Here is a 23621-nt window from a genome sequence, read left to right on the forward strand (position 1 = left end):
ACTGGAGAAGGCGAGACAAAAGTACCAAATGAGCTGGTCAAACATTTGTACAACTTTTCCAGCTTTTACAAAGAAGGCCTTCTATACACAATCTACACTTGGAGATGAACTTGGAAAACAAAGAGGGGGGAGTCCATTGAAACTCACACTTTGGCTTTACACAGACAAAGCTTCAGCTAGCAGCAGCTTGATGTGAACAAAAGAAGGCAACCTTTTTATAATTCAAGGAGAAAAGAAGAGAAAACAGCCCCACAAAAGGCTGAGAAAAGACATTATGGGCTTGCAATGAGGGATGAATTATTCAATGAGCCCCTAATAGCTGATGCTCCACGCAGTTTTATGGACTCTCCACTGTGGAAAAAGTAGCTATTTTTACCTAGAAAAAGTTTCTAGAATTTCTAGATATCTAGAGATGCTGAGTGCCATTCAAGGACAGCTGAAACCTGTCCTTTAACAGTAGGGTACAGCCTTGTTGTGTAAGAGCAAACCTGCACTCCCTAAAACTTAGATTTCGACTCTGTTACTAAAGCTTTCGGCAGCTTTGTAATACAAACAAGTTTGTAATATAAGCAGGCAGAAGATGCTAAGGAAGTAAGAGATTTTTAAGGCCAAAAAGCACAGTCTGATTGCCCAGTCTAGCTGCCCATATAGGGGGGACCCCTATAAGGGTCCAGAGTTGCCTCCAGTGTTTCCTTCTACAGAGGAATTGTTCTGAGATGGACAGGCACCAAGGGAAAAGGAGCTAAACTCTGTGCCCTAGCTGTTAAAATAACTAGTTCTGCTTTCCTGAATTTCTCAACAGAGATTAGAAACAGAAGATAGGAAGCCTTGATAATATCCCTGCTTTATGGAACAAAGAGTAATTAATAGAGACAGTGAAAGAAAAAGTATTATATAAAGTATAACCTACACCTCTACTTCTCTTTGAAACAGTCTTCCTGTTCTTTGACTCTGCTCTTTAAAGCATGGCTCCTGATCTACCATAAATCAGTGTCTGGGCACATGGCTGTTGCCTTCCAGCCTGGGGGAGCCCTGAGACTTGCAGGAAAAGCACTGGGGCTCGCAGTGCCTTGCTGCAAGCAGGGGCTCGCTCATGATCCCCAGCATGGTTGGAGGCTGTGTTCTGTCCTCCAACATACCCTCTCCTTCACTCTCTGTGGACGGAAGTGTCCTACTTTGCTTCTTTTGAGTTTAGTTGGTGGCAAAATTGCCGTTGACTAAATGGAGTAGTGCAGCCCTGTCCTGCCTTTGCACACGCAGGTTTTTGCTGGGTGAACATGGCTGGGCAATTCTGTACAAACGGCAGTTTGATAATCCTGTCTGTTCTGTGACAGGGCTGGGAAGGTTTGGCAGTTGGAGGGAGAGTGTGTTCTTCCCCGCAGCAGCACCCGCTCCCCCTCCCTCACTAGCAAGCTGTTGCTTAATCTTGTTACTAGAGTGGCCAGGATGCTGCAGTGCGAGAGAGCTGCTGCCCGAGAAAGGCTTTGTTACCATACACATGCCTTACATGTAGTGTGGTACTACAGGGACAGCACACCAGTGAACTCATCACAAACAGAAAAAAAAAAGATAACCATAAAATTTCTGTATCTGGCCAACAAAAAAGTTTCTGCTTTGACTCCCGCTGCCAGCAGAGGAGCTTTGATTTCATTCCATCTATAAAAATCATCAGGTCAGATCCTGCTGTCTTACTGAAATAACTGGCAGCTTTCCTGAGGATTTTGATGCTGCAGGATTGTATTTGCCAGCACCCACCAGCCTGGTGTGGCAAAGGGTCCTGCCAACAGGCTGTCTCGATGCCCTCTCTGAGGCTTGGGTTGCTTTCCGTATGTCTGAAGGTTATCCCAGTGGTGCTCAGCAAAACCCTTGCATGGTAGCTCACTGCTGAGTGCTCTGCACAGGAGCACTCCATGTTATGCAGTGAAAAAAGTGCTGAGTCTTTTGCAGTATGTTTTTTATAGTGCTGGCCTCAGGGGCTCGAGGTGTCCCAGCAGCAGGAGCATGTGTACAAGGAGACACAAGGGAAGGCTGTGGGATAGGTCAGAAAGCAAGTCCTGGGGCTGAGTCCAGAGTGGAGACTTGCCCTCCTGCTCGGGAGCACACATCCAGTGCTGGACACTTGCTGACATGTCCTGAAATCCCCTCCTCACCATAGACATTTGGGTGGCTTGGGAACAGGCTTTTTTTTTTTTCCAAGGGCAAGGATAACAATTGTCGTTTTAATGGTACCTAATTCAAGATCTGGGGAGTACTTACAGCAGAGTGGGGATTAGAGAGAAAAGAAACATGGTATTTTTGATAAACATGCGATAGAAACAGTATGCTATTTGGCTTGGGATTTCTCCCATAACATATGCATAGATAAACTTTCACACATAAGCATAGATAAACTTTCATATGTCCTGCTGTGATTCTATTTCAGCTTCTGTCCATGGACATTTAAATATGATTCCCTGGCTGGTGCTTACCAATGCCACACGTGCAGCCCACTTTGCTGTATTTCAACACTTCTGCCAGTGTCACCCTCTGTCGTGATTTTGGATATGTATTTAGTGAAAACCTTTGTTGTCGCAGTTTGTATCAGGAAGCTGATAATTCTATAATAGCATATCTGTATTTCTGCATGCATGATAAATTTATCTTAAAGGCATAAGCCACAAATAAAGAACATGAGAGAGAAACTTTTGTGCCTTTATATGGCACATCAGGGCATATTTTTAGCATAACTGCTACAGAAGAGGGAGTCGCTTGTACCTTTAGCGGGAGCTATGCGCGGCATGGTTTGCTGACTAATCTGATAACTCCCCCTTCATAAGATAGCTGTTGTTTTCTGGCAGAAACTGGCGGCTTTCAGCGCTCAAACGATGGGGCGTAGAGCTGGTCCTCGGGCCTGCTGCGAGCAGGCGGTGCGGGCTGGGGCTGGGGCCGGGACCCCCCTGCCCGGCCTCAAAGGGGGCCTCTGTTCCCGGCCAGCGGAATTGGCCCCCGGGCCCTGTCCTGGCGGATCCTCCCCCAGTCATGCGCACCCGTCCAAAAAGGGCCCTACTCATCCCAAGCCTCTACCCTTGGCTGTACTGAGAGCAATTCAGGCTACAGCAGACTAAATTGCCTCCTTTATTTCCTTCTTACTTTCATCTTGGACCAAACCCTTCCCCCCCTCTCCCTCCCCTTCCTCTTTTCTTTTTTTCTGTGTGCCTGAGGCTCACATTAATACAGTTTCGGCACCACCCCTATTTTAGTGTGTGTATGTGGAGTTTGAAGGGTGGGGGAAAGGGACCTTAGCACAAAAGCCCTGCTCAGCAGCTAGAAAGTTCAAGCTGCTGCTGCTTCTCTAGCTGTGTGATGCTTTTCCTGTTTGCAAGTTTTGGGAAACATTTTTGCTTTGTACTGTAATGGAATTAGAGGACAGATGCTGACTGTAAATGGGACACGCGACTACCAGCCCCTAGCTTAAATATTTAGATGCAATGTTACAATTACTGACTTGATGCACAGGCTTTGAAGTGGTGGCACATGATCTAAAGGGTAGCTCAGGCTAGATGGGATTGCAGATGTTTTGATTAGGGTTGGTCAGTATCATGCAGCCAGTTATTTTTAGGTTGTAAAACTAATATAGCCAGTTTATTAAGGGACAGGATTAACATGCAGGCACCAGATACTGCTTTGAGTCATCCCATTCATTTCTGCACTGTAGACTGTTGGGTTAGTGGCCAGAGCATGGGGCGAAGCAGATGCTGAGTTAGATTTTGCTTGTGATTTTCTGATGCAGGGCTTGTTGTGATTTTGCTCCAGCATCTCATCCCAGGACACGGTGGTAAAGAGCACTTATTTGCTGTGTGAAATACTCTTGTGTCTTATACAATGTGTTCTCCTGCTCAATGTTCCTGGTAAAGATTCACTTATTGAATGAAATGTGCTGACTGTGGCTGCGGGCAGTTATCTTCTTGAGACTGGAATTTCACCAGTAGCAGGTCTAAGAAATCAGCTCATGTAACTTGAACAGAATGTTTCTGAGGTCCTCAGGAACTGACAAGAAAATAGTGCTTCATTAAGAAAAACTCTCTGCTGACTCCAGGATTTGGCTCAAGCCAGATAGTGATAGCAGTGTTTTCTGTCTGTCTTTTTCCCCTTTCTTTCCTCATATCCCAGTAGTGTGTGAGAGTCCTGTCCTGGGTAGAAAAGCCAGGTGCTGCATGAGCGCAAATTGATGTAGGTGATACCCCACAAGCCAAATAATACATTTTCTTCTGCCTTATACATCATCTCTGTGGGGCTCTGGGCCAGGCTCCTGCTTCCAAATCATTATTCTGAGCTAATCACAATGACTGATGACCTCAGTGATCAGGACTGACCTCACCATCAAGCGAGAGCACAACGTCCCAGCACGCTGAGTGCTTTCAGAACATTGCTAAATGTTTGTGTTTTGGGTGACTTCAGAGTGGAGTTCTGCTCCAGAGATGCCGGGAGCAGCCCGTGCCCTCCTGTCTTGAAGGCGAACTGCTTGACTTTGAGGAGAGTGCTAATTGTCAGACTAACTGCATGTTCATCGCTTTACATAAGTACTAGTAATACTTCCAGCTGTGGGAAGAAAGGGTGTTACTCACTCTAGTAGGGTCTCTTTGAAATAATATATAGATACATCATATCCCTTTCTTGAAATGATGATTTCATTCATGGATTTGTATGCTTTGCCATCTTAGGGGCACTTTCTTCAGCTTGAAAAGAGTTGGCACTTATTCAAACAGAACTGCTGTGGGCATCCTTTCCAGTTTTGTTATTTGCATATACCTAGAACAAGGGCAAATGTTATTTTAGCAAGTGTCAGGATTGCTTCACATGCATCAGTAGAATAACTTGAATTTGTACCAGTTTACATCTTATTTGGTTGCTCTGAAAATCCTTATAATCTAATAGACTTATACAGAGTTATAATTGAAGGGCTGAGGTAAGAAACACGGGCAGTCGACCTTGGTGTGGCTAGGACTTGCTTCAGAAACGTGATTTTTATCTTTGGTTTTCTGGATTCTCCTACGATTGCAAAATCCTTGACGTCAGTAGGAATTTACCATGGTAGAGATCAGGCTCTTCTTGAAACCAGCTCTATAATGGGCTGAGCAACTGCAGCTCGAGGGGGAAATCCTCAGGTTTAGGATGTAAGATGGGTTTACTGGATCGGGTATCAGACGTCCAGTTCTGCAAATGCTCTCATATGCGGGTAACAGTGGAGGAGTCCCACTCAAAGAGCCTATTCATGTGTGTAAAGTTACTGACGTGGGTTGGGGCAGGCAGGAATGGGGCCCAAATTTCTTCTATTAGGTTAATAGAAAGTACCCGCTAAACAAGAGTGTGACTCCAATCCCGAGTGAAACTCTCTGGCAAAACTATTAGCGAGGGCAAGGATCTCTTCATCTGTGTTTACACAGAGGTAGTGATCAAATCAGCAGAGAGAGAGAGACAGAGCTTTTAATTAGATAAAAATCTAATTAGCAATTAATGATGAAAGTAAAAGTTGATGCTGATGAAATGCTTAAATCAGTTTATTTTCTGGGTCTGATTTCAAATACTAATTTTCTTTTGTATCAGTCAAAGACAATGCTTTTATCTAACACTTACTTGGGGAAGTTTCAGTTTGGTATTGGGTTTACTTATTGATAAGAGTTGGAACAGGGTTTAGAAGAGGGAAACCAATAAAGTTGATAGTGATAAATCATCACAAGTCCCCAGAGCTGTGTAATAAAACTGCATTGGGAAATGAAGCAGAACTACAAAGTGCTCTCTGGTTAATTTAAGAAGAAATTGAGTGAAACGCAAAGCAATAAATCAGAGCAAGCCAGTCAATGTGATTTTCTCCATGTAAATGTCACTTTAAATCCTATGTAACAAACACATGCGGCTAGAGAAAGAACAAAATATAGAAATAAAAATGTAGGATACTTCCAAGTGTTCCCCAAACGCTGAGCTCCGGCTAATAAAAATGATGTACAGTAACATAATTCACCGCAAGACCTTGTTTAGTGCAGTGTGAGCACAGCGTTTTACTTTACTTGCCCTGGAGTACTCCCGCCCCATGCTGTTAAAGTAATTCAGTTTAAATCACTCTGCCTAGAAAAAAAAGTGAAGCGTAATGAAATTAAAACTCACTGAGGACACATTAGAGTTAAAGTGTGTCATGTGCTGAGATTATTTAGTTAGTGGAGTTTGATGTAATTGTTGACAGGTCATTTATTCATTCCAGTAAATAAAGATTCGCGAACTATTACAAATGTGCATATATAACTACTAAGACAGTAAAAGGCAATTAAGCAGTCAGTTTAATGTCTTATCTTGCTGGTTGCCCTACAGTTGTTTTACAACTACGAATTAAAATTTGAAAAGGAAGTTTTCAGTGTTCCTGGCCAAATATTGACTAAGTAGTTGTTTGCTGATGCCATTGTGGCACATAAAAAGGCCAGTAGTTCTGCCCCTTGTTGTTCATCTTCCATTGTCACTGATTCTTAACCTCGGAGATCAAAGGAGGATCATTTCAGTTTATCTGTCTTGGAAAATCCTTCTTTGCTCCTAAACCCATATGGATTAATGGCCAAATTGTCTTTAATGAGATGTGAAATTTGAAAGGAATCCTTATTTTGCATGGTCTGTTCGATGTATGCACTGTACATTCTTACAGTTTTGTGGAGGATTTTTCTTTAGCATTATTGGATTTGGTTTTGTTTGAATCACTTTATTTTCAGTATACAATGCGTGGAAATTTTACTATTACCACAGGTAAAATATGTGGTATTTAAATGAATTTTAGTAAAAGTAATTTTGTTGCATGTAATCTTTGTGATGAGTGTAACCTCAAGCAGAAAAAGAAAAGTTGTCTTTATATACCAAATCACACAGATAAATAGTCCAGGGCTGCCAATAAAAGAAAGGGAGTTTGGGAAGTGAGCTAGTCATCCAGATTTGGCTTTCAGTATAGAGGGAACACAAACGAGCTTCCAGCATTTCTGTGTGCATTTTCTTCAGTTTTGATTTTATGGACTTTGCTTGCATCAGCAAGGGCAGTTGTAGTGCTCCTCCACACAAAAAAGGGGGAAAATCAGGTTGGCCAGGCTGTGCTGAAAAGTGAGCAAGAGTCCTTGAGAATAATCAGTTCCTGTTGCATTACAGAAAGCTATACTTATTTCAGAGATAGTAAAATATATCCCACCACATCCTCATCAGAAAAGGCTGTTCAATCTGGATGTGTTATGTTGGCTTGTAATTATGATATGAAGTTTCATCTGAATTGTAGGGTGTGTGAGCATTAGATCCAGATCACTGGCATATCTGGACACAGAAATTCAGCTTCACAAACAGCAGTAAGAAGCCGGGTAAAGCTGGAGAGCCTCCTCTGGCGTCACACTGATTTTTATGTGGGTGAGCCTCTTCTGCTGTAGTGACAAACAGCAGAGTAAAGGGATAAACCAGAACTTTTAAAATCAGCGTTTTCTCATTCCCTTTTCTTTCATTCCATTCTGTTTTCATTTTGTCTGGTTATCTCTGAATAAAGCATCAGTTCTGTTCATACTTTACAAGTACTCAGCTACTTCAGGAGACATTTTGCCCCAGAGTAATAGCTAGAATTCTTTGAAAGCATTTTAGGTGCAAATTTCCTGAAGTCCACGAACTTGTTCATTTGCTGGAGAGCTGCAGTGAGAACAGTGTTACACATTCTACCTTTCTTCCTTTTTCTTTTCTTTTTTCTTTTCTAATGGATATTTGCCTGGATGTAGACTTTCTGCCAGACGTGACCAATGTTTATATCATGCACATGCCCATAAAAGGACCTGTCTTAAGGATTTTTGTATTTATGCAATGCCTGATGTTGGATGTCTGATCCAAAATTGACTATGTAGTAATTTCTTTATCAGATAAAATGTCACATAGATCACAGTGGTTTAAATAGTATGAGGTATAAACTGCTGCTGACATTTCTGCAAGCAGACGGCTTATTCAGCCCCCGTCAAAACTTATTCACCTTATTTAAATGAGTAGGACTGTTTATGCCAGTATAATCGGGATCTATTCCATATACCAGCCCAGAAGAGCAACAACTATAGTTCTTCTGGCAAAACTACTCTCTTCTTTGTTAAAATGTAACCAATGTATAATCCACATACCCCCCTCCGTGAGGCAGTAGCACCGTTCAGTGTAAGCAAATTGGACTTAAAACTGCTTTCCATCTCTATGTCTTTAACTGGCTCAGAGAAAGGTGGAGATGAATACAGACAGGTTTGATAAAAACCAGGCTAGTGGAGTAGCAGGGAATGCTGCCACAGAAAATCCTTTTTTTGCAGAAGGTGATGTGGAAGTGCAGGACTTCCTTTTAGTTTTGACCCAAGGGCTGGTTATTTGATCTGGTGTGAAATGCTGAGGGGTTGGAGTGTGAGCTGGGGGCGTCATTCTCCCAGTGAACACTCGGACACCTACCCAGCCCCTCCTGTCAGGCTGAGTGTCGAGAAGAAACCTGCACAGAATTATCCAGAAGTCAGGTTTCCACTGGTTTCTTGAGCAGCCAAAGAAGTTGCTTTCAGAAAGGAGGCATTTTGACAGGAGAAAGAGAAGAGGCAAACGATTAGCTAAAGAAATGTGCAAATGGAAAGCGAAACACTGCTTTCCCATTTTCAGAATGAAATCCTGCAAAGTATGGATTTTGGGGAAGAAAAATCCAAACCCAAAAACCCCCCAAAAACCCCAAACAAAAAACAAACCCCACAGAAAAATCCCCCAAGCCTCAGGAATTCCATTTACCAAGTTATAAATCAACATTAACTCCACTGCAGCTCGTGGGCTGACAGTGGTGTATGAGCAAACACTGAATTAGATCATTGGTATTTCCATGTAAGCAGGGATAGTTTCACATAACTACCACCCCACAAATTTATCTCCCCACTTCTAACAGTCCAAAGCCAGAAAATTTACCTGAGTAAGGACTGTTTACAGAAGGAGCAATGTTTTAAGTGAGTAATCATCAAAATTTTATGGCGCAGTATTCTGGACAGAGGGAGATCTACACTTTTTTCTGTACCTGTTTAAATACACATAGTGCAGAGAAAGACATTGTATGCTCTGACTTCTCTTGCTGCCTATGGTAGCTGTACTTGTATGGCATATAGCTTAAATCTGTTCTTTGCTGCCATCTGTGGAACTGGAAAATAATAGAAAAAAACATTTTGGAATCTATTTAGAAAACTGTACAATAGACGTTGCAGTTAGGAAAAAGCCCTGTGGGTTCATCCCTGGCTTTGCACAATTGATTGGACCTGCTCCCTTTTCAATCAACAGGATCAAGAAAAATGTTCAAGTATTTGGCAGCTAGACAGAAAACCACACAAACAGAAAACCACACAAACAGAAAACCACACAAACGCCCGATGCTTTAGCACCCACAGTTTGTTTTCTAACAAATGCAGTGCTACCTTTGAGAAGCCCTTAAAACTAACTGCTTGTCCACCTCTTCGGAACTGCTCCGAGACTGTCATGAGCTGCGTGTTCTGTGTGCTGGGACAGGTGAATGGGTTCAACCTGTGCTGAGCTGGTGCCCTGTGCGGACTCAAGCAGCGGAAAGTATTGCAGGCTCTCAGGATGCTCAGTTCCCCTGGTAAAAATGCAAAATGGCTGCACGCAGCAGACATTTTGTTTATTTCTTTATTATTTCCTTCTCCATCTATGTTTAAAATGTTCTCGAGACAAATTGCACCATCATTTACATCTGAACAATCCCCTGCTCTCAGCAGGGCTGTGCAGGTTCCTTAGGGTTGAGTTTGGTCCCACTATGAAAGTTTAATTACGTTTCAGTTTTGTGTGAACTCATTTGCTTTCTCTGACTTAGCAAGACTTCATAGCGCTAAACATCTATTTTCGTTGGTAAATAAGAGATCTGACATGGCAAGTAAGCATGATTAAAATAAAATGTTACAAGCAGAGCAAATTAAAAAGAGCTGTTTTAGAGAACCGCACTTAAAACCTTTCTAATACACGGTTTAGCAAAAAAAGGCGAAGTCACTGGCGCTTTGCTGCAAGAAGCTCTGTAACCGATCTGCTCCATCATTCCCGGCAGGATGGGAGGCAGAGCGCTGCTTGCTCTGTCTGATTTCTGGCTCCTCCCTGGCTGAAGCATATGGCAAGGGGGGGCGTGCTCGGTCCTCTTCAACTGCATTCCTCCCCTCAACCTTCGATCCTAATCAACACAGCAAATGAGATTTGGGAAAGAAACAGGGAGCTCTAATTCAAATGGCTGTCAAACTCTATGCTATGACAGGCATAAAGAGGACTTCTCTCCAAGCTCTTAGAGGTTACTTGGCCATGGAGGAACTTAAAACAAGCTAAGATTCAAAGGAAGTTACTACACTTCTGTGTTGGCAGTTGAAAAGATGGATGATTGATGACAAATATTTCTCTTAGTCTGAGTATGAGAGTGAGTATTAAAAGAATCCTAAATACATCTAGTATGCGAATCCTGATAATGGAAGTTCTAAATAAAAAATGATAGGGGGAATGAAGGGGAGAAGATCCTCCAGGTGATCAAAGAGCAGAGCAGCGACTTGTCTGTTTTCGATCTTGGGTGTTATCATGCAGAAAAGTCAGTCTATTAAAGAAATAGGCCACCTGGTGCTTATTTTTTGGCCACTGTCTAGTATGGGGTGAGCATACAGAATAACAGGTTTCCCAGAATGGCAAAGGTGGAAGTCTTTTGGATGCTCTTTGTTTTATTGCTGTGTTACTGTTCCCATTTTAGCCTCAGGGATTTTGAGGGGTGGCATGCCCTTGGGTACCTTGGAACAGTTTTGCAGGGCAGGAACCTTTTGTTAAAAGACCCATCACACTTCTCTGAGTGTGAGTTCCAAGCAGTGAGGAGAGTCCTCAGGAGCCAGGGCTGCGTCCAGAACCTTTAAGTTAAGGGGTAGTTCCCAGCCCAGCTAGGAGCTGGTGTGACCCTGTTTCCAACCTGGGGAGCTCTTTGCTCTGCCTTTCTCTTCTGGGAGGCTTGTAAATGCTCTTTATTTTATTTATTATTTTTAATGTGAAGTTTAAGACTTCCACAGGACTGTTGTGTTCTCTAGGTGAAGATATGGTGGTCACAGTTGTGCTTTGTAAGTGGTGTTTTGCACTTGATGATGTTCAGCTCTTTGAGTAGATGCCACAAGTCCCAGCGATTTGGGGTAAATGACTTCCCTCCCACTTGCACAGCTGGTGCTGGTTTGCTGCTGAAGTTCCCACAGCTGTGGGAAATGGGCCACTGAAGGCATCTTTCCATAGGCTTTAATAGTCTTTTGATGGGGCTGCAATGAGTGTAGTTCTGCATCTTTGGAGTGGGGTGAGGGAGCTTTTTTTAATACCCTTTTTGAGCAGCAAACAGTGATCTTGGTGACTAATGTGTTCGTAAGTGATACCCCTAAATACAAACAAGAAAAAGGTAGTCATAGCAGAATTAGTGTTAGAAGAGTTGGGTTTGTTTTGGAAAAGAACTGGTTTGAGTTGGTGTAATCTGCTCTATTTCCCAGTGCCTGTTTCTCAGTGTTTCTGAGTGTTGCCTGTGCCTTGAGCCAGCTGAGATGGGACTGCTCACTCCCCCTCCCCAGTTACTGGTCTCTGCCTCTGGGCCATGATCCCCCAGAGCCAAAAGAAGCTGTTGTATCTTGCTTTCTACATTCTCCCTTTCTTGTCTCCTGCTGGTGTGCATCCTGTCAGTGTGTGCAGTGGAGAAGGGGCTGGAATATAGGCTGCGCCTGGTGGGCTAATACTTCTCTTTGTATTTTTGTGGTGGTTTTTTTTTTTTTTAATAATTTAAAAATCATATTTTCTTCCCTCAGTGGTATTTCCAAGTGTTTGGGATCCAGGAATCAGAAGTGCTATATAGGTTTCATTGGTTGAAACCACAAATCCAGATGAAATGGTGTTTCAGGAGGAATGCTTTGTGGCTAGAAAGAACGGCAGCCTGTCCTTGGGGGGAGCAGTTGGACTTCCAGCCTTTGGGGTTGCAGAGCTGGGGAACACTAGGTTCTTTGTAGAGGGTCCAGTGGCCTGTGGTGTAGAGCACTTCTTAACTGAACACAGTAGTGCTGCAACCTCTGGCTCAGAGCTGCAGGTGGGTGTGTTTTGAAGAAGTAGATCAAGATTCAGCATTTTTATTTCCAATGCTTTTATTACTGTTGTTTAGAGTAAAAAAGCAGATCAACAATAATTAGTATGGTCTGCGATTAAGCTCATGAATTCAGAGGTGTTGCTGCAATACACACTGAGGCTCTGAGCTGCAATGTGTTTACTGGAGTACAACATCTAATGATACATACTTCATGCTGGTTTAGCTGGGTTTCCGATGAATAGCCTGCAATTTTCTTAAATATGTAGTGTGGAAAATCTATTCAATAATATATGCAAATAATATTTGGTTCTAAGCAAATATTTGATGCTTGAAATTTATGTGGTTGTGACTGGGCACGCAGGTCTTGCGCTGTTCTATAGAACTGGGTGTTGCTGTTGCATTCACTAAGAACATACCGTAACTTCTGGATAGCTGCTAAAACCATTTTATTTCTTTTAAATTGGGTTTTTTTCTCTTTACTATTGTACTTTTTAATAGAATTATGACAGAGTATAAAAAAAAAAAGGAGACAAACCCCATGCTTTAAATATTCTTTTGGTGTATATTGTTAGTATTTATAGTTTAAAACTGTAGCTTTCAAAATCTTTATGCAACAGGATGCATTTCTCAGTGGTGGGATTTTGTGTTACACAGACTGATTAGAGATGAACTGTTTTGGTTTGTTTTAAAACTTTTTTTAATCTGTGTTTATTTTTTTAATAAACATTTTTCCTGAGAGAGAGAAGTAGTCTAGTGACTCGACATAAAGCTATGAGCCAAAAAACTGAGGAGCCATTTCCAGTTGATAGACTGGCTTGAACTTGTCAACAGGTCTTAAGAAAAGTTTTTGGATGTGCAAGTACAGTACAATTTGCAGTAAGGCAAGACTTGATTTTCAGAGTTGCTGATATAAATAGTTTTTACTTATTTCTAGAGATCTGAGGAAAATGGCATTGTCACAGTCAGATTTTTAAACCATGAAGTTGTGGGGTTTGGTTTGTGTTTTTAATTTTTATTTGTTTTTTAGCACCACTAATTCCTCTAATAGTGTCAAGCATGTGAGAGTTCTCATAAACCTCAAAAAAGCCTGCTGAGTTTAATGGCAAGACTTGCATTTTCTTTAACAAAATTTGGTCAGACCCTAAACTAAGAAGGTTTCCCTCCATCCTTTCCTTGAGGGGGAAAAAGTTTTTTGTTTCTTTTTCATTTAGGAAACTGGGGAATTCTAGCATTCCTGGGCATGAGAGGAGAATACTGATTAGAATCAGGCAGAGAGCAAGCAGGTGCTGAGCATGTTCATTGCTTAACCCCCTGCCCTGCTCCTGCATCCCTGCCCTGACCCAGCACACAGACCCTGCAAATAGCAGCAAGTTGCCAGATGTTGGAGGTGTTTTCAGGGAGCGTGATTATTCACCAGGTCTTGTCTAAAACCAGGGAGTTCCTACAATGATTGTATTTCATGTTTAAAGCTGTGCTGGATAAGCCACTGGGGACTATGTTGCGGAAAAATACTGTATTTCTGAGGATGGGAACTGGCTGTTCTGTTGCTAACTGCCGTGCATCTGTGGTATCCGTTTGTGAAAAGTAATAAAGAAAACCCTACCAAGAAGAGTGGATTGCCTGGGGGGGAAAAGCTGCCTATTTTTTTTTCTTAATGAACAAAAAAGATTTTATGGCTTAGAAACAGTACACCCTAAAGAGAGGTGTGCTTAAAAGTGAGACTTGAAACCTTTTGTCTGGAGAATAATATGCTTGGTGTGAAGAGCAGCACAATGGAAGTCTTTTCTTCTAGTTATGTATGGGCGAGCATCAGTCAGCCAAGGAAGAACTTCAAAGGCCAAAGTGAAAACTTGCGAGGCTCTTTCTTTCCTGACAGGTTTTTCTTGAGGTAAGATGGGGAGAGCTGTTTATCCTGGGAATTGTCTCTCTCCTCCTGTAGCAGAGGAGGCAATAGACCATGTGCAAACTGAGGTGCCCAGCCTGAACTATCTCTTGTCTCCAGCTGATGTGCCTTTTTGGAAGGTACTAACTTATCCCATCTCATGAGTCGTTTATTGCTTATTCATGAAGAGGTCTCGGAAATTCCACTTATGCCTTGCTGGGAAGGTTCCATGCCAAATGAAAGGGGAAGCTGTTTTCTAATTGTGTTCCTAAGGAAGATCTAGTTCTCTGCCTCCAAAATACTCATTATTCATACACTATAAATTGCCTTTTAGTTGAGAAAATAGCCCTGATGAGTTTTAATATAAGTAGTCCAAGGATACAACTGCTGTGCATTAAAGCAGCCACTGAACATCATGTCTGTCAGTATGTAATACACAGTGCCAGGGTTTGTAATAGGGATGCTTGCGTGATAGGAAATAGAAACTCTAAATAACATCCAGACAAAGCCCTTCAATCTTCAATTCTTACATCGTCATTTCATTTTGTGAATTTTAAATGCCCTTTTTTTTTTTTTTTTTTTTTTTTTTTTTAAAACCTACGAGTTTCTTTACAGGATGTTAAATACAGCAGTCTGGAGTCATTTATCTAGGTCAAAATTGGATTTAAGCAGCAGGTTTGGCCTTTACCTGTAAGGCTGTGCTCTGGAGGCATGCAAAAAAAAAGAGTACTGCTACTTAGTCAGTCTGTGTCACATCAGCCTGTTTTAAAAGTAGGGGCACAACAGAGAAACCAGAGGGTGTCTAATGGAGAAAGCAGATTTTCTTTTCCAACACTGCAAAGCAAGCCTAAACTATGCCAACCCTCCTGCTGATGCACACAGGGCTATTGACTTTCTGGGAAGTGGGATAGCGAAAGACAGTCACCTTTCGGAGTGAAGAAATATTGCAGCATTTTGGCTCTAATACTCAAGAAATGCTTGTACAGGCAAGAGAGCAAGTCCTCTGCCAGCCCACATCCAGGGGTGGTACGTGAGCGTCAGCATGTGCCATCCCACAGCTTGTGCCATCATGAAGCCAGTCACCAAGCAAAGCTGTGGAAGGGAAGTGCTGGGCCACGTTTCTCGTGAAGTATCTGAGCATCAGAGAAGGCTTGGGTGAGCTGTTCTCAAAGCATGTTTGGTGCTAGCCTGTACTTGGACTTCAGTCCTGCAAAAGGATATCAGTGGTGGTTGTTTGTGTGCTTGCTCCGTGTTTCTATCCTGATTGTCTAGCTGTGCCAGACCTACAATTTGAGTCATTTTTCATGACAACCCTCATTCAGTTAGCATTCGGCAGGGAAGAAGAACCAGTAATCACGAACATGCTGGCAATAACATATTTCAGTCACTCTGTTTCATATTGTGTTTGACTTGATGGCTTTAAGAATGGAAAGCTAGACTTTGGGATGACGTGGAAGATTTTGCATGCTCTGTCTTTTGGCTCGAGCCTGTCATATGTACTCAGGCATCCTTGGCTTCAGTCAGGCTGTCTGAAAGAAATGGGGTTTCTGTGAGGGTTAGGTTGAAAATAAATGATTTGCCCACAACAGAAGCAGTTGTGTCGGTATCTGCTAGGAGTGCATTACATGGTTTATATAGACAGAGGCTATGGACTGCTTTGAAGCCATCAGTGGAAGGTAACTGAGAAAACTGGTTTAGTGTTGATTGGCTGGAATTTGCTGTGTGAGTGTTTGCACACCTATTGAAGAATGCTTCCCTAAGTGGAAAAAAACATGGGCGACCACTGCACTGGGGCTTTCAGATGAGTTCAACTTCTCTGCTGAGAGAGTTTCATTTAGCAAAGTGAAGGGGAGCATCAGGGAGCACAGAGTAAAGGTACATGCAGCTGTGGAAAACGGTCATCTGAATGGATGCTGTTTTATAATAACTTTCAAACACACAATACCACAACCCATTCATGTGTTTTCTTTTGGCATGGTGTGATGCCATTTAACTCTCTGAAAATCAAGTTTGTGAACAGTCAGTTACAATTATTTGTATCTTTCATTTTTGGGGAAAATAGTGAAAGAATAAACAGGAGTTAGAGCTGAAAATGAGACAACAGGCTTGAATTCGGTAGACTGTTGTCAGTGGGAATTTACTTCTTCAAAAGTGAAGAAGAGCGTTTTGGATTCTGGTTCTATTGTGGCCTGATAGCCTTAGACCATTAGTGGGAATTGGGTAATAGTCCTTGTTTTGCGTCACTTTTGCAGAGTTTAAAATGTGCTTGGGAAATGAGAGAATTTGGTTCCCACTTGCCTGGAGCATTTTTAGACTCTTGCAATTTGAATATAACATTTTTGACCATGATCATGTCTCTGTATTCTCATCTCCAAAGTACTTATTTATTTTTACAGATATAAATAAATAAAATGTCCTTTGATGTCCCTAGTGGAAAGTATTAGATAAATTCAGGGATATTATTTTTATCCTATTTCTTCTTGTAATTTAAACCACTGTCAACTTGACAGAGATTGAGATAGAGGAAAGTTGAGGACCAGAAGGGATTCTTATTTTGCTACCACTTTTCATCAGGTGTTCATCACTCATGGAATATATGCCACAGGCAAATATCCAGGATGTATTTGGGCATTTATCTGTCTCTGCCCTTGATTGCATGGAGAAGAAAATGCTGTAAAGAGCTCAGCATCAGATTCTATCCACTTAAGTTCAGTCATCATCATCTCCTTTTTCCTGAATGTTTCTGTAGTTGCTGTGTATCACTGATTCAAATTTTAGTAAGAGAACAACTTCTAATCTCCTTTTGTATGTTTTGATAGGCTGCAAAGGGGATACCAGCATAATTTGAGATACTGACGTGATCTAATTACTCTGGTGAAACATGAAATAATGGACTGAGACATTACAAATTTGTACTTCCACATAGATGTTCCAAAAACACTTGCAGAAATTAGTGCCCTAATACAGTATATGTTTTAAGACCGGATTCTGGTCCTGGCATCAAATTTGATGCCTGCTGGCATCAGATCAGAGAGGTGCCTCTGTCAAAGTCCTTTGATTTCCAGCAGTGTGACAGAGATCTGACCCTGACTTCATGGATAATTCTGTACAGTTTGAACAACTGAGGACTTTTTCCTGAGCAAGTGCTTGTAGGATGTACTGCCAGGTATAGCATTATTTGTGTTGTAAGGCGTAGTTACTTTTTTAATTTTCCTTTGGGGGTATAGCTGATGCTTATAGAGGCTCTTTAATTATATAAAACAAGTTATGGAATGAATAAGGCCATGTTTTGGGGTAAATCTGAAAGATTTCTGTTCACTTTTAATACATCTTCTGTAATATGGTGGTAGAGCACACTTCAGTCCGATATATGTGTTTATCTACTATTAGTCCCCTAAATGTATTGTTAGGAAGTCTTACAGATCGTAAGGATGATGCTCTGTAACTTCCACTTGTTGGGTGTGTGTCGTATTCTGCACGCACAAGCATTAAAGATATACACAGCAGTTACATGTGAACTATGGAGTTGCTGAGGCAATACTGGGGCAGAGCTGAGTCTGACCAGGCACACTGCTTGTGCAGCCAGAAGAAAATCATGTACTTGTTACAATAGATGCGTATTAAACAATTTAAGCAAAGCTGTACCTGCTTTTATTAGTAAGAGGATGCAGACAGAGGATTTTATGCATATTAAGTTTCTTTTGCTGCTCAGAGGGCTCACTGTCAACACTCATTAAAGTCTCCAATTTAAAAAAAAACAAAACCAGAACCAACCCCCCCCCAAAATCCAAACCAAAAAACAAAACACAACAACAAAATCAACCCCAAAACCCAACAAACCCCAAACAAGAAAGAACCCACCCCAGACTTCAAGTTTCAAACAAAACCCAATCCTATGAATATGTTCCACGTGACTGATAATTTAGTAAACTACGCTATATCCAAGGCATTTGGACATCACTCCATTTAAGCACTATTGATGTCCTTTAAAATACTTTGTGCTGTTGTCTTTCTAAATCCTATTTGGAGGTTGTGCTGATCAGAAGATCTCTGAACTGTTTTCTGCTGGGAAGATACGAGTACATTGAGCATGAAACTCCCATCAGATCATGGCAATTACAGCAACATTTTGTTCTAAAGTAAACATTTTAATGTTTTACAAAACTAAATATGTTTAATGTTTAAAAAAATTGTTTCTAATTTTTAAACTCTTGCCATTAGAATACGAAGATTAAAGGCTGGATGTTTGGTTTTGGTTTTTTGGGTTTTTTTGCTCTTGAGACAAAGTGAATGTATTTAAGAAGATTTTTTCCCTGCTATTGAGACATGTTCAGATTTCTGTTCTTAACCAGAAGGAAAACAAATGCCGAGATACCAAACTTCTCTGGGGACCAGAATTTCTCACTCCAAAAAGTGTCCTTTAGAGGGCTGAGTGTGAAGAAATGTCAGAAACAGTATTTTCATTTTTTTTTTCTTTTTCCCCAGACTCTGGTTTACACATAGCAGTTAGTCTGTGGGATGTGGGAAGCTGGCAGCCTGTTGTAGGATGAAGTAAGGAAGCAATTTTTGTGGTGGTTGTTGGTTGCAGTGTTTCTGTGCAGAGGATCATACAGTGATAGCAGGCACCAAAGCTGGTGGGAAAGACTTAGGATATTAGCTCTGACTTTACTGGCTGGGGCAGTCCTGAAAAGTGAAAGTGGAGGCTGTTACAGCAAACAGTAGAAGTACTCATTTTTAATAGGCCAAAATACCTTTCCTCACCCATGCAGTGTCAGTAATGAGTAAATCTGATCTGTTGCTTAGCTTAAAAAGAAGTGATCCGTGCAATATCTTTAAAACTTTTTTTCTTTTCCCAGTTTGTTTTGCAGACTTTCTGTTCATTTAAAATCACAGGAGCTGCTCAGGAAAAGAGCAGACAACATAGCAGCAAAACAGTTAATTATAACTGAGCAGTGTTTTGAAATAAAGACATGAATATTAATTCTTTGGGAGCCGCTTGACGTATAAGCTGAGTTTGATCAGGGCTGCTTTTTTCTCTCTCTCCATTTAGCATTCCTTCATTTTCTCATTCTTTTGTCCACTTGACACACAGCTTCTCTGAAGTGGCCTTGCAGAAACTGTTGGCGCAGTTCCTGAATAGTTTTTCCATGGAGTAAACTGCTCCTGCAACGCATAGTCTGACTTGTAGTTAAAATTTTGTCTATGTTGTTTCAAAGAGATACAGAGATAGCTGTTGACATAAAGGGATGGATGGAAAGATGGTCTTTGGTGCTGGCACTGCTGTGCACCTCAGCTGCTCTTGGATGTCGAGGATGAAGAAGCTTGCGCGAAAGAGGATGGTGTAATTTTTACTTTAGGAAGATTTCTGGGGCTGCCAAAAGTTTTCAGTGAGGTTATATTCGGTGTCGTTGAAATTTAAATACAGACTGAGAAAACAGTTTTGTTTATTAACTCAAGTTATGGGTACTGTCAGTCTTCTGCAGGGGGAGGGGAGGGAGGGAAGGAAAGAAAGGTGTAACTTTAAGCACACACTGATTTGTTCTTATTACATAACAAAAGTCTATTTCTTTATCATGTTATCATTCAGTTAATAAAAATTAGCTACAATAACAGCATCAACTTAGAAACCCCTCAAAGTCCAGGGGATTTTCTTTCACAATGAACATGAATACTGTTCAGAAATACAAACAGTCAAAGGATAACTTTAGGTCTGAAAGAGAAACCTGGCAAGGGTAATTGAATAAGCCTGGATCTCCTGAATATGTCATGGTGAGTGCAGTCAACATGTCATAATTAGGTTTATTGAGGGCCATTCCAACAATCTGCTTCTATTCTTCCTGCCTTATTGTCCACAGCTAGGCAAATAGCCAGGGGACAAAAGGAATCAAGTGCTGACAAAACATGAAAGAGGAAAAAGATTTAGCTGCTTTTATCAAAGAAACTGAGAAGGACTTTGTGTAAATAAAGTAAGTAACTGGCCATCCTGCATTTAGGCAATGCCGTTTTCATTAGAATTAATTCTTGACATATTGGAAGGGTTCCAAGGGAAGGATTTCTACTTCTGACAAGTTTAATTTGTAAATTAAAAACAGTTGGTTAAACATGAGCCGCCATCAACAAAACTTAACTAAAGCCATACATGGTCAAGTCCTAAGCAGGTGAAAAAGAGAATTACTTTGAAAAAAGCTGTTCTCCAAAATTATGTAAATTCTTATTACTTCATAACAAATGTTTTCTATTGAGACCATCAGCAGGATAGCTCTTTGGAAATTTTCTTTGGATCCCATTTATTTTTTCTTCAAATCCTGTTACCTTGCACAGCAAGTTACTGCTTGCTCTTTATGGTGGATCAGAAAAGTGGCTTCAAGGTTTTGAGATCTACTGGGGACTAAGGGGGAAATAAAAATAAGGTTCATCTAAAATGCCTGTGCTTTAGGGGTCTCTGTGGTACTAAGTGCAGACCAGTGTTTCAGGTGAGTCCCTCCTGTCGCCTCACTAGCTCTCAAAGTGATGGTGATGTTTTGTTTGATCATGAACTTTTTTCTGTGGTTCAGAATTGGTGGTTTGTTTAAGACCAACTAAATGCTGCCATCCTCGGCTGGGAGCTGCCTGTGGAGCAGCCTGCTTCTATTGGAGTCAATACAAGCTTCTCGCTGCCTTAACGGGAGTAGAATTGGGCCCTCTGGGCTGAGCGGATAGGGTAGATTACGTCATAGCGTGTGCTTTGGGGTCACAGCAATGGTCTTTTAAGATTAAAGAATTAACATATGGTCACATTTTCATTCTCTTATATGGCTTCTAACTGTCCTTGAAGATGGCTGTATTGTATGTGTGAAAACTAGAAGCCCTTATTCCGTAACTGTCTGAAGTGTTTGTTTTTTGATAAGTTTGTCATGGAACATTTCCAGACTAAAAACCATCAAACCCTTTTGTTAATTTGGACTTAAGGTTAAGCAGATGTACCATGAAACTTGTAGGGGCAAAAAGAGGATTTTTTTTTTTTTTTTTTCCTTTAACACACATAAATTCTCTTCTTGACAACTTTGGAGTGGCTGGAAATGAAATAGGAGGGTTGAACTTCATAAAATAAAAATTCAACACCAAAAACTTTGGAAAATACATCTAAAGCCTTTTTGCATTTCCCAGGACTCTGTTGTATTAGAGCTGAAGGCCTTGGGAGAGCAACTGTCCTGCTGCAGAGGAGCTTGAGTGCTGATGGTGCAGTAGAAGTTTATCTAGGTGCTTTCCCATAGATTTTGGTTTTGTTAGAAAATTTTGTAGAAATTCAGTACTGAACTTTGAGGGGTTTATGTTTTCTAAGGTCCGATTTATTTTCCAGCTGCAATGTTCTTTTAAGATTCTTTTATTTTTTTTTTTAACTCAGATGCTGATTTGTCTGTTCAACTTAACTCAGAAACTTCCTAGGCTCTAAAGAAGACCAAAAGATTTTGATAAGATATCCCAGCAGCAGGGAGGGTTTGGCCAGGAGATCAATAAGGACATTCCCACCTGTATTAGGCTCTACATAAACCACATGAAGGGTGCTCTTGTGGATGTGCTGTCCCAGCGAACTTCAAGTTGGCTGAACAGCAGTATGATTTGTATTGGGGACTCTGCGTTAAGCTGAATATGGTATTAGGAATGTGTCAATACAAGTTTAACATCTGGGTTTCAATTACTTACTGAAATGGCCATGAGATCACTCTTGGTTGCAAATAGCAGGTTGTATCAGGTCTGGGACTCTCTACTTCTGCATATAGTACCTAGATGGTAGGGGAGTGCTGTTCTTCCAAGTAGTAGTTGAGTACTTTGAATCTCCTAAAGATTATGGTGATTATTAAGCACTGAAGTATTTTGATTCCTTTTCTCATTATATGCATTTTATTTCTTTGTTTTATTTAGTAACAATAATAACTAAACAAACCCACTGTTGGTATCAAATTACTTGGTATAGCATTTACTACTGAAGTTGCAGATAATAGAAAAAGCCGGATAATTAGAGTTTGAAGCCTGATAGTTAAGCTATTTAGGTGATAAACCACAAATAATACTGAGAAGATGACAGAAAGTAGAGAATAGTTAAATCCAGTTATCACAATATGGTCCTGTATTATTTGTCACAACACTTCCAGGAAAATACTGCCCAAGAGCGCACATGCCCTGGACAGTACTGGATGGACAGCCAACTATTTATGGGGGAGTAGCGATGGTTATGTTCATGCCCCCATTAGGTAGAAAGTGGTTTGTATCTATGAATGGTGGTGTTTTGCTTTATATCAGTAAAGAACTTATGTAATATAAACCACTAAGAAATCCATTTGCTTACGTTTTAAATTTTATGGTGGTTCTTGATAATTCAATAATGATAATCACAATAATAAAGAGTTCCTCTGGTTCACAAAATAAAGTTATTTAACTATTTTTATGGTAATGAGTAGGTAAGATGGCTTGACTAATGTTTTTTCTGGTTTGCCTATCAATTAGGCTATTTTAGAACAGTTATTACTGTAACTCTAAATATGTTTTATGTATTTATGTATGCTAGAAGCTGGAATAACATCAGACAAAATGAGGAATGAATAGGGAAATCCATTTTTTCCTGTTTTACTGTTTTATCATTTGGTTGAGTTTTTTTAAATGTCTAAAGGTAAAGCAATGTTACTTAAATTTGAAAGATAGAAAACATCTAAAACATTTATTTGTTTTATTAGCTTGATACTTGCCATGTTCCCAGTGAGATGTCTAGCTATCCTTATTGGAGACCTGTGACTCCAGATCTAGCTTTGCAAATGTTATTTATATAACATAGTTAGGAATTATAACTGTGACATTTTTCTGTATTTCTAGACTGTGTTTTAACAAATAAGAGCAATTTGTATCAAAGATCATCTATAGAAACTGTGAATACCATTGTACTCCTAGTCACAAGACGATAGTCTACAGGTTTGGTGATTATTTCAATAATATAATTATGGCAATTAGTGCATGGGTAGCTGTGGTTGACTTGCATTAGTTTTGACCTGGTGTTGGTCAAAACGTAGAGTCTCTGCAGTGGTGATGTTAGGGCTGTGCTAGCTTTGCAGCCCTGATGTCTGTGTCTGAGGTTCGTCTTCTGCTTGTGAAGCTAACAAGCCTGATAGCACCTAGATTGACCTGCACCCTGTTTTTCTGTAAGGCTGTGGCATGGAGGAGGCTGTTTTGGTGCATGGTGCAGTGCTGTGAGCTAGCCAAGCAGACAGTCCCTCGGCCTTGGATCAAGCCCTCACGAATGGCTTTGCCATCCCAAGCCCTGAGCTTGTGTCGTGTCAATCTGCTGCTCGACTTGCTGTCCCTGCAGCCCTCCTCTTAAGCATGCTGCCTGTGCACATGTGGAAAATGTTTGCATTACAAGAGTGGAGGTATCGTATAAGTAACTATTTCTAAATGTAGTGTGATGTAGCTTTACTTCTGGTGCTCTGCTGGGGCTGGTGTTGCAGAGAAGTCAGATGTGCTGTGGTTTCTAAAAGAGGAATTCAAATGGGACAGCATGTCTTTAATTCCCAGCTCACTGCAATCCAGCCTAATGTACAGAACTGCCTGTGAGCATTTGAGGAAGAGTGAAATTAATCATCTGAAATATGGAAAATG

At 40.9% G+C, this 23621-nt stretch overlaps 1 protein-coding gene across 1 annotated transcript in view; it reads left to right on the plus strand.

Annotated features, from left to right (window-relative positions):
- PAX3 (paired box 3) overlaps positions 1 to 23621 on the plus strand; it is a gene marked incomplete at its 5' end in the record, with an annotated part of 75635 nt that overhangs the window by 816 nt on the left and 51198 nt on the right. The gene's annotated exons all lie outside the window — the stretch shown is intronic.

Source organism: Nestor notabilis, unplaced genomic scaffold (genome assembly GCF_000696875.1).
Source record: "Nestor notabilis isolate BGI_N333 unplaced genomic scaffold, ASM69687v1 scaffold24426, whole genome shotgun sequence".
NCBI classification, from domain to species: Eukaryota; Metazoa; Chordata; class Aves; order Psittaciformes; family Psittacidae; genus Nestor; species Nestor notabilis.